The sequence below is a fragment of the Helianthus annuus genome, chromosome 16 (genome assembly GCF_002127325.2).
Source record: "Helianthus annuus cultivar XRQ/B chromosome 16, HanXRQr2.0-SUNRISE, whole genome shotgun sequence".
Lineage (NCBI taxonomy): Eukaryota > Viridiplantae > Streptophyta > Magnoliopsida > Asterales > Asteraceae > Helianthus > Helianthus annuus.
Genome location: NC_035448.2, coordinates 164,071,205 through 164,081,043, shown reverse-complemented (window position 1 = coordinate 164,081,043; position 9,839 = coordinate 164,071,205).

Below are 9,839 nucleotides of genomic sequence, written 5' to 3'. Positions count from 1 at the left end.
ACATAAGCACATAGTCACATAATTGTTTAATTTGATAATAATTTGTTATTAACTTGTTATCGATTGAATACGGATATGGAAACCTGTCGACGGATCTCAATGTTCACTGGAATCTATCTGAGAAGATAGAAAGATCTCCCAAAATTCGATTTTTGATTACAAGGAATCACCACATTCGAATGAAGGTATACAACAATTAAAGACTTACGGGAAATTCCTAGGTACCCTATTAAGGATTTATAGTGGTACCTTGGGTATTCGTCTTGTGTTGTAACCTGCGCCTTGTACTTCGTTTCCTTAGAATAAACGGGTATTTAGGAATTCCGTGGAAGACGCAAGCGATTATAGAATGGGAGAATTTTGGGGGTAGTTTGTTCTTCAAGGAATACGGTTCCTTGATTGTCGGTATTGCAAGGGATATGTCGTTTATACATGCAACCATAGAAATACATTGCAATGTAAATAAAAGATTTATTTATAAACAACGATATCAACTGTTCCTTGGATCTTGACAACAAAAGAAACTTAATACATAAGACATGATTATTTCTAAACGATGTTGTCTTCTAGTCAGTCGGGTGATCATCCTTGTGCTGGATTTGCATTAGCAAGCTTTGGGCAATTTCTTCGGAAATGACCCATCTCGCCACAGTTGAAACAAGAACCTGGTAGGAAACGACCTTGAGCAGGATTGTTGCCAGCTTGGTTTGGTGCAGCTGCAGCTGGGCAGATTCTTGTTGTATGGCCTATGAGTCCACAAGTTTGGCATTTGCGGCAATGTACATTGGCGTGATGATGGAGGCTACATTGGTTGCACAAGGGTGCAGTTCCATTGTATGGTTTTCTAGCAGGGGGTTGAGCTGGTTGGTTGGGGACGGCTTGACCATTGTGAGCGACCACGGCGAAGTTCTGAGAAGCCTTTCGCTTCCTTGACTTCTTAGGAGATTCAGTCTGTTCATCCATGGTCTTTGATTCCTCGATTGGGTTCGATTCCCCGGCTGATTTCTTGTCACCTTTTCGAAAAAGTTTATGCTTTCTGATCTGCGATTCAGTCAAGGTTGCAGATAGCTCAATGGCCTGACGGAGTGTGGTAGGGTTGCTACCAGTGACAATGTCTTGTACCGAGTCAGGTAGGCCGTCGATGTACCTTTCGATAGCCTTGTCGAGTGGGGCGACCATAGTCGGGCAAAGTAGACTCAACTCCTCAAACCTATCAGTATATGCCCTGTGTTCGCCACTATCTTGTTTCAAATCATCAAACTCCTTCTCCAACGCTCGTTGTTCATGACGAGGACAAAACTCTCTCATCATAAGTGCTCTCAGTTCAGCCCATGTTTGTGCTAGAGCAACATCTGCACCACGGTCTCTCATTACCCCGTTCCACCATGTAAGAGCCCTCTTCTGAAACACACTCGAAGAAAACTCGACCTTGCGATTTTCCGGACACTGCACGTGGCGAAAGGTATTCTCGATGCTCTCGAACCATTGGAGAAGCCCAGTTGCTCCCTCAGAACCACTAAACTTGAGTGGTTTAGCCGAGTTAAAGTTCTTGAAATTGCATGTACCATTGTTGTTGTTGTTGGCTTGGTTCCATTGAGCAAAGAGATTTGGGAATTGAGCAGCCATCTGCTGCGCAATAATTTCTGCTAGCTCGGCAGTTGCTATCTGGTGTTCGCGTCGAGGAGGCATTCTAAAAGAGGAAAACATGAAAGGAAACAAATAAAATGGTATTGGGTAAGAATAGGATGTTACAATCACTGACCATAATCACGGTTGATGGTCACTTGTTTGAATCATGAAGCAAACAAACAACACCAAGGCTGAATCAAAGCAAATAGATCCTCATAGTGTATCGCGAAGACATGCTTGCCTATAAGTGGACACTCACCCCAAGAGTTCCCAGGTAAGTGTGACTGGTCCGATTATGTGGATTTGTACGAACACTCTAACCTTAGACAGAAAACCCAGGGTACAGGCATTCACTCTTCCAGTTCGCACGTGTTCACACTAGTTAGGACCCAAAACTTTGACGGGAGTTTTGAAAATTCAAAGGGGTTCAAAACCTTATAACAGAGGGTTCAAAACCTAGTAATCAATCATCCTAGAACAGATGATTGGTTTTCAAAGCGGTTTTGAAATTTATGTTCTTGTTGTGGTCGTCGCCTAAGGATAGGTGACGGTATTGTTTTGTGACTAAACGCAAGTAAACTCGCGTTAGGGTCCTAGGAAGGTTATAGACTAGGTCAAAGCATTACTAATAACCTAATTCCCTATAACCATTGGCTCTGATACCATCTTTTCTGTCACACCCCGACCACGTAGAACATACAAAACGTGGCGGAAACGTCGGGGAGTGTTGTAACAGAATCAATTGTTTCAAATCCATGGCAAATGAAGTTTAGTTTTATAAATCAAACATGAAGGTTTACATTGTCTAAACAAGAATCAAAGTGTACATAACATAAATTAACTAGTTCTTGTCTCGTTTTAAGTCACTAAGGCACAGGTCCGCCTAAGTATGTCTTGATAAGTCCTATGCATCATCTCCTGAAAACACATGTGAAAATAGGTACGTCAGCATAAAAATGCCTGTGAGATACATTGGTTTTGTGAAAACGGAATTCATGACTTGAGTTTGAGAAAATGTTTAGTCATGAACCTCGTATTTTGCTTTGTCTTGTAAATCATTTGAAAAACGGTAAGATCAAATGATATGTATAAATAAGAGAACAATGCATGGTTAACTGAATAACCATGTAAAAAGAGTTTGTATAAGATTTGTTGTTTGTAAATCAATGTCTTGTGAAAAGTGTGTTATTTGTATAAAATGTCATATGTCTCAAACTGAAATGATTTAAATAACGCTACGATATGTAATACCATACAAACACTTATATATAGGAAGTACCAGCGGCGTATCCACCATGCTTGTATCATATTACACACGCCTCGTTACTTAATCACTTACTCAAACCAAACCATCAAGATGAAATGTTTAACAACGGTAGAAATGTTCATGTATAGTCAAATGTCTATTGTCAAATGTAATCCATGTCAACGGATACAACTGGTTTACACGGTTCAATGGTTACAGACGGTTCATGAAATTAAAGGGGTAAGACGGTTCACATAGTCAAATGGTTACAACGGTTCAAAATGTAGTGTAATGTGTTCATATGCTGGATGAGCATATGCAACAGAAATGCAAGGTGAAACAATGTACTACGTATGCACACAATGGGCGTACGTAGCATGAAATGTATTGTAGAGTACAACGGTTCAAAATGTAGAATAATGTGTTCATATGCTGGATGAGCATATGCAACAGAAATGCAATGTGAAACAATGTACTACGTATGCACACAATTGGCGTACGTAGCATGAAATGTATTGTAGAGTACAACGGTTCAAAATGTAGTATAACGTGTTCATATGCTGGATGAGCATATGCAACAGAAATGCAATGTGAAACAATGTACTACGTATGCACACAATGGGCGTACGTAGCATGAAATGTATTGTAGAGTACAACGGTTCAAAATGTAGTATAACGTGTTCATATGTTGGATGAGCATATGCAACAGAAATGCAATGTGAAACAATGTACTACGTATGCACACAATGGGCGTACGTAGCATGAAATGTGATGTAAAGCAATGTACTAAGTACGCACACAATGGGCATACATAGCATAAACACAATGAAATCATGTACTATATATGTACTATCGAACATAGTAGTACATGATGTGAAAACCGGAAAGCATAAAAGTAGCAAGTAGGCACATGTGTTTCACCCCAAAACAGTTTGGAAAACAGTAAAAGAGGAGTTCAATATACTCACCTGAGATTGCTTTGAATTCCTTGTATAATAACTAGATAATGCTAGAGGTCACGGGATATCAAACGGCACCTAATAGGTAGCTATATTAATATACCGGACCAAAATCGGAGGGTCGGATAGTATGCGGGTTCGTAAACCAAACGAGTATGGAGACTCGTGTAATATGGTTTAACAAAGCCTACATACTAAAATGAAACCTAACCTAAGTGCTTACGCCCCATCATGACCCGTTTAGGTAGCTTAGGCTACCCTAACGCGTCGTTCGCGTAGAACGCGTCTGGAACGCTTAACATTGTGACCACAAGGTATAACCTCGGAAGGTTATAGCTATGGTCACCTAATGTGTTTGGTCGGATCCTAAAGATCGACGAAATGGGTCGGGTTCGAAAGTATAAGCGATGGTTTAGATCGCTTACCTTACGACCCTGTATAAGCACTAAACTAAAAGTGACGAGCTAAGCATGTTAGAACATGCTTAACCAAGTTTGAAAACAGGTTTGACATCAAAACAAACGGCTTTGATGCCCACGAGTAGTTTGGTTACAAAATATGCAAGAATGCACATTTTGGCCGAAACTACGACTCGTCACCGAGCCTAGATAACGTGGTGATCAGTAGGTATGGTCACTACGGACCATGACCATCGTGATCACGCTCACGTTATGAAGTTCCATGAACTTCGCATCGACCATAAGCTGGTCAATGCATAAAGTCAACAAAACGTTGACTTTCGGACTCGAAAAGCGAATAAAAGAGCGAAAGAAGACTTACGGAGGGTCCCCGAGTGCTAATCAAGACCAAATAGCTCAGGTATGAAACAATGGTTTCAACTTAGAGCTCTAAGATCTGATTTTTGTGATTTTACACTAAGGGGGGGGGTATTTATAGGAAATGTGGAACCGTTAGGATCGTTTTATCGAATATCGTGCCTTGATCTCGTGCGTACATGTGTCCAAGTGGATAAGTTCAGTGAACTTGACCCTTGGCTCTTCATTGGGTGAAAAGGCATCGCCTCTTGATCGAACGAAAGGCCAGATTCTGCATTAAATGCAAAATCTTCTGTCAGACATGTTCACGCGGCCCGCCTCATGTTTTGGGCAATCCTTACGCGGGCCGCCTGGCCCCTCTGATCTGCACCACTTGCAGAATTTACACTTTTGGTCCCTGTTGCGTGTTTAAGCTATTTCCAGCCCTTCTAAGACCTGTAAAGCCATCTTTAAGGCCCTAAAATGATGCCTAAACATTGTGGACATGAAACATGCCCAAAAATATGTCGGATGTCGGTTCGTTTGGCCGTACGATCGCGATGTTCGCTTAATTACGACGGAATGCGCATAAGCGTGAAAGACGATCCAAATGACGCGACGAATGGATTTTTCTCATGCCAAACACTAAGGCATAATATAAGGATGCTTACATAAATTTTTGGATGTCCGGATGTATTCAGAACGTAAGTTATGCGCGAAAGTGCAAACTTATGCACTTTTTGACACTTTTAGTCCCTGAATGATCCAAAAGTTTATTTTAGCATACCAAACCCCTCAAAGCCTATTTCTAAGCTATGTAAAGGATATTTATGGTATGTTTAACTTATGGACATGTTACGGAATGTTCGTTACAGTTCAAATTGGCATACTTTCGCAGTTTGTCAAGTTTAGTCCCTGTAAGCGAATTAACTTGTTTTTGCCATACCAAAGCCTTCAAAACTTATTTCTAAGTTATGTAAAAGGTTATTTAAGGTATGTTGAGTATATGTTGATGTTCCGGAATATTTGTCGCAATAAACTGAGTACGTTTACGCACCAGTTTGCGTATAATGCTCCAGAAAGCGCGATGTAGAGTTTGAATTTGAACAATAATTGATATGTGCAAAACATACACATATTTATACAAGATCCCAAGTATGAAATACAATATTTCATCGGCTTGGTATTTGTTTGATGGTCGCGGTGACACAGGTGTCACATTGGTGGTGGTGAAGTGTCATCATCTTTCAAGATTAGCCTTCTCCCTTTTGGTTGAGGAGAGACTGATGATGTTTTGGGTGGATCAGTGGTGGTGATTTGAGTGACAGTGGTTTGTGATTAACTAACAGTTGTTGAAACAACTGGTGTTTCAACCACTGTTGTCACTACAACAGATGTTGTAACATCTGATGTCTTCTGCTTTTTGGCAGGAGGAGATGGTGGTGATGTTGCCTTTGGTGGTGATGGTGGTGGTGGTAAGGCAGTGGTAGTGGTGTGTGTTTAAGTGGTGTGTGTTGAAGTGATAGCAGATGTTGAAACAACTGAAGTACCAACAGATGTTGATATAGCAGGAGTTACAACAGCTGTTTGGGTGGGGGTTTGATGTTGAGGGCTTTTGGACGGTGGTTTTGGAGTATGCTTTGTGAGTCTTGATGGTGTGGACTTGGGTTCCCTTACTTTTCTAGTAGGATTTCTTTTTGGCACAGGATTTTGAACATCCTTAAGCCCAGAACAACCCTGCGCATTCAGCTCCATGTAAGATCTTTTCTCCTCATTCCACCTTGACATATCCTTTGCCGCTCTGTCCCTTTTTACACTTGCTACAGCTTCATCAAGTGCATTTTGGGTAACATCAACCTCTTTACTACCATCTGGCAAGGGAATGTTTCTGGTCATAGCATCCTTTTCAGGTTCAATATACAACCCATCATCTATACCCTTCTTTTTCCACTCCTGAATTTTCTCCCCCTTTTTGGCATTATCTGGGGGCAGTTGATCAATAAATAGAACAGTTGGAGGAGCAGTGCCAGTGGTTTGCAATATGTAGGCCTTGAGTGCCTTAATATCTGCTTGTGTGTTCTTGAACCTAGACTCCATGGTGTTTCTCAGCTTTTGTACATGTATCTCATGTTGCTGATCAGCCATTTGTTTTTGTTGTTGGAGAAAAGGTTGAAAGAGGTTCCATAGCTCATTTGTAGCAGGTGCTTGTGGTGGAGCAGGTGCTTGAGGTGGAACAACAGTGGATTGCACCTTTTGTACTCTCAACAACTGATGCAGCATTTCTTTGATTTCTGCAACAGAAGTATCTAGTTTTTCGACTCTAGCCGTCAATTCCTGGTACTTTAAACCATCACCCAATTTAATGGGATCATCTGATTTCCCACTAGCACTGGTTTTATCTGTGGTCGAGGTAGGGAGTGTACTCCAAACATTAACCACTAATGCCCCTTTTTCTTGGTATTGAGGTCTTCTTTCTTCAACACTTGAAAACCTTTTGATGTTGCCAGTGGTCAAAATGAATCCACTGGTGGATGTCAGCGGTGCTATGGAAGGAATTGCCTCCAAGGAAGTCTTATTGATGTAACCACTGTCCAAGTGTAAATCAGTGGGTTCAACACTTGTAGTGGCTGCTTTACTTGGATTACCACCAAGAGTTACTTGTAACTCAAGGGGTGTAACCTCCTCAGGTTGTGTTGGTGGGTTAGCAAGGATTGATACAGCAGGCCTAGTCATTTGTTGAGGCATATTCTCATGGACAGGTGATTGAGAAGGACTGGTTTGTGCCTGGTTCAAATCAATTGCATCCAACAGAATTTTTGTATTTGGTGGAATTGTGGATGTGATGTTGGGTGTAGAAAGAGAATTTGCCCCGGGCATTGGGATGTGGATGATGGAAGCAAGTGATTCCAGAGCATCATATTGTGGATGATGGAAGCGGGAGGAGTTTCAGCCATGGTTTGAGATATTTCTACCAACTACTGTGAGGAAGTAGCAACAGTGGTTTCTTGTGACGTTTGTGCTGTCACTGGCAGTTGCTCTGGTATCTCATCCTCTAGAGTTGCCTTTTTGGTAGGTTTGGAGAGGTTTTGGATTTTCTTTTGTTTTGGCTTTTTGGGAATTGTAGGTGTGGGTTTCAAAGCAGTTGTTCTGCCACTTTGATCACCTTGAGCAGTGGGCTCAGCAGCGATTACCTAAGGAGCAGTGGTAACTGCTAAATTCTGCTCAGGCACCTCTGCTTGTGTTTTGCAAGGTGTTGACATTCTAGTAAAAGTTTTAGCAGTTAAGCTGTGCATTTGAAGATAGTCACCTTGGTTTATTGCAAAAATATCATCCGTACTGAATTTCTTTTCAAAATAATAGCTTAGAAATCTTGGAAACAGTAAGAATGATTTTGTTTCAACATTTTTAACCAGATCATTATAGATTTCCTGAGAATAATTAAAATTTTCTTCTTGAAGAATAACATATCCCAGATTTTGAATCTTTAATGGTATTTCATTAAAAGCAGTGGTTTTGTTTGAAACACACATTAGGAGGGTATGGAATGAAAACCTTGTTGCAGGGGGGAAGAAACCTTTTTGTAAGGTATCCCTCTTCATCATAGTGTCTGCGTACCCTCGTTCAAGAAAGTTAATTTTTAACTCGTTTTTAGGGAAGGAATTTTTACCTTGTTGATCATCAAGCTGAAAGACTTCCGAGATGGATTGTGGTGTTATTTTGACAACTTTACCCTGTAGGGAAGAGTTAATGGCTATGACAGTCTCACCTTGTTTGTCAAGGGTTGCATTTTTCCAAAACTCTCTTTGGGTCGTCAAGTAGATTGGTGCATCTGTTGTTAACAAAGTTTTGTACTTTGAAGCAGTGATCATATCGAGGATGGAATCGAAAGCATCTATGGTGCCGGGTTTTGTGAGAAGACCCAGAAGATTGTGAGAAGGTTTGTGTGGAATTTATGTGGGTTTAGCCTTTTGAGAGGCTTCTTTGGAAGATGATTTGGAAGTGGGTTTTGAGGAGGACTTCGATTTAGTCATTTTTGGAAAAGGCGATCGAAGAAATTTGTGAAAGAATTTAATGAAATGTGATGAAAACAGCTTTGAGAAGAGAATTTTTAAGAATTTAATTCGACAGTAAAACCCTGTTTGGGGTTTTGAAAGGGGGTTTTATGGAGAAAAAGTGAATGCTAACGTGGCAGCGGTTACAAAGGTCTGACCACTATGTACTGTCCACGTGCCATCCCCTGATGAAGCGAAGGACAGTACTTTTGTGAAAACTACTAATGAAGGCAGTGGTCGCAACGGTAATGAAGACAGTGGATGATTTTTACTATCAGTGGATAGCATATCGGTGGATACAACACTGATTTTGACCAACAGTGCTTATCAAAGGAATATGGGAACAGGGGATGACTTTCAGCAGTGGACAAACTTTTGAAGTAGAATAGACTTTTGAACTTATCAGTGGTTATGGCAGACTTTTAAGGATTTAATGAAAAATTCATTTTTAGCTATTTTTAAGGATAGGTTTTTGATTTTCTGAAAACATTTTAATGCTTTTATTCATAGAAGAACAGGATTTTGCCTGTTATTCTATGTTTAGCATGCCAATCCTAGAGATCAAGCTGTCAAAGGTGGATGTGTCTAATGCTTTGGTCAGCACATCTGCCAGCTGATCCTTAGTTGGAACATGATGCAAAGAAATCAAAGCTTTTTCATAGCAATCCCTCACAAAGGGATGTCTGATATCGATGTGTTTGGTGGTTGAATGAGAAACTGGATTTTTGATGATATTTTTTGCTGCCTGGCTGTCCAACATGAGTAGTGTCTTCAAGGCAGTGATACCAAAATCCAGCAACTGATTTTGAAGCCAGAGCAGTTGGGCTGTACAGCTTGCAGCAGCTATATATTCTGCCTTAGCAATGGATGTGGAAACAGCTGCTTACTTTTTGCTTTGCCAAGACACTAAGCAATTGCCTAGGAATTGGCACCCTCCTGAAGTGGACTTCCTTGTCTTGTCACATCCAGCAAAGTCACTATCTGAGAAACCTGAAAGCTCAATTTTACCATCAGTTGGATACCAGATACCAAGTGTGGGAGCACCTTTTAGGTATCTGAATATCCTTTTTACAGCAATAAGGTTTAACTTTCTAGGGGCTGATTGGGATCTTGCACAGACACATGTTGCAAAAATGATATCTGGCCTAGATGCAGTTAGGTACAATAAAGACCCAATCATGCTTCTATATAAGGTCTG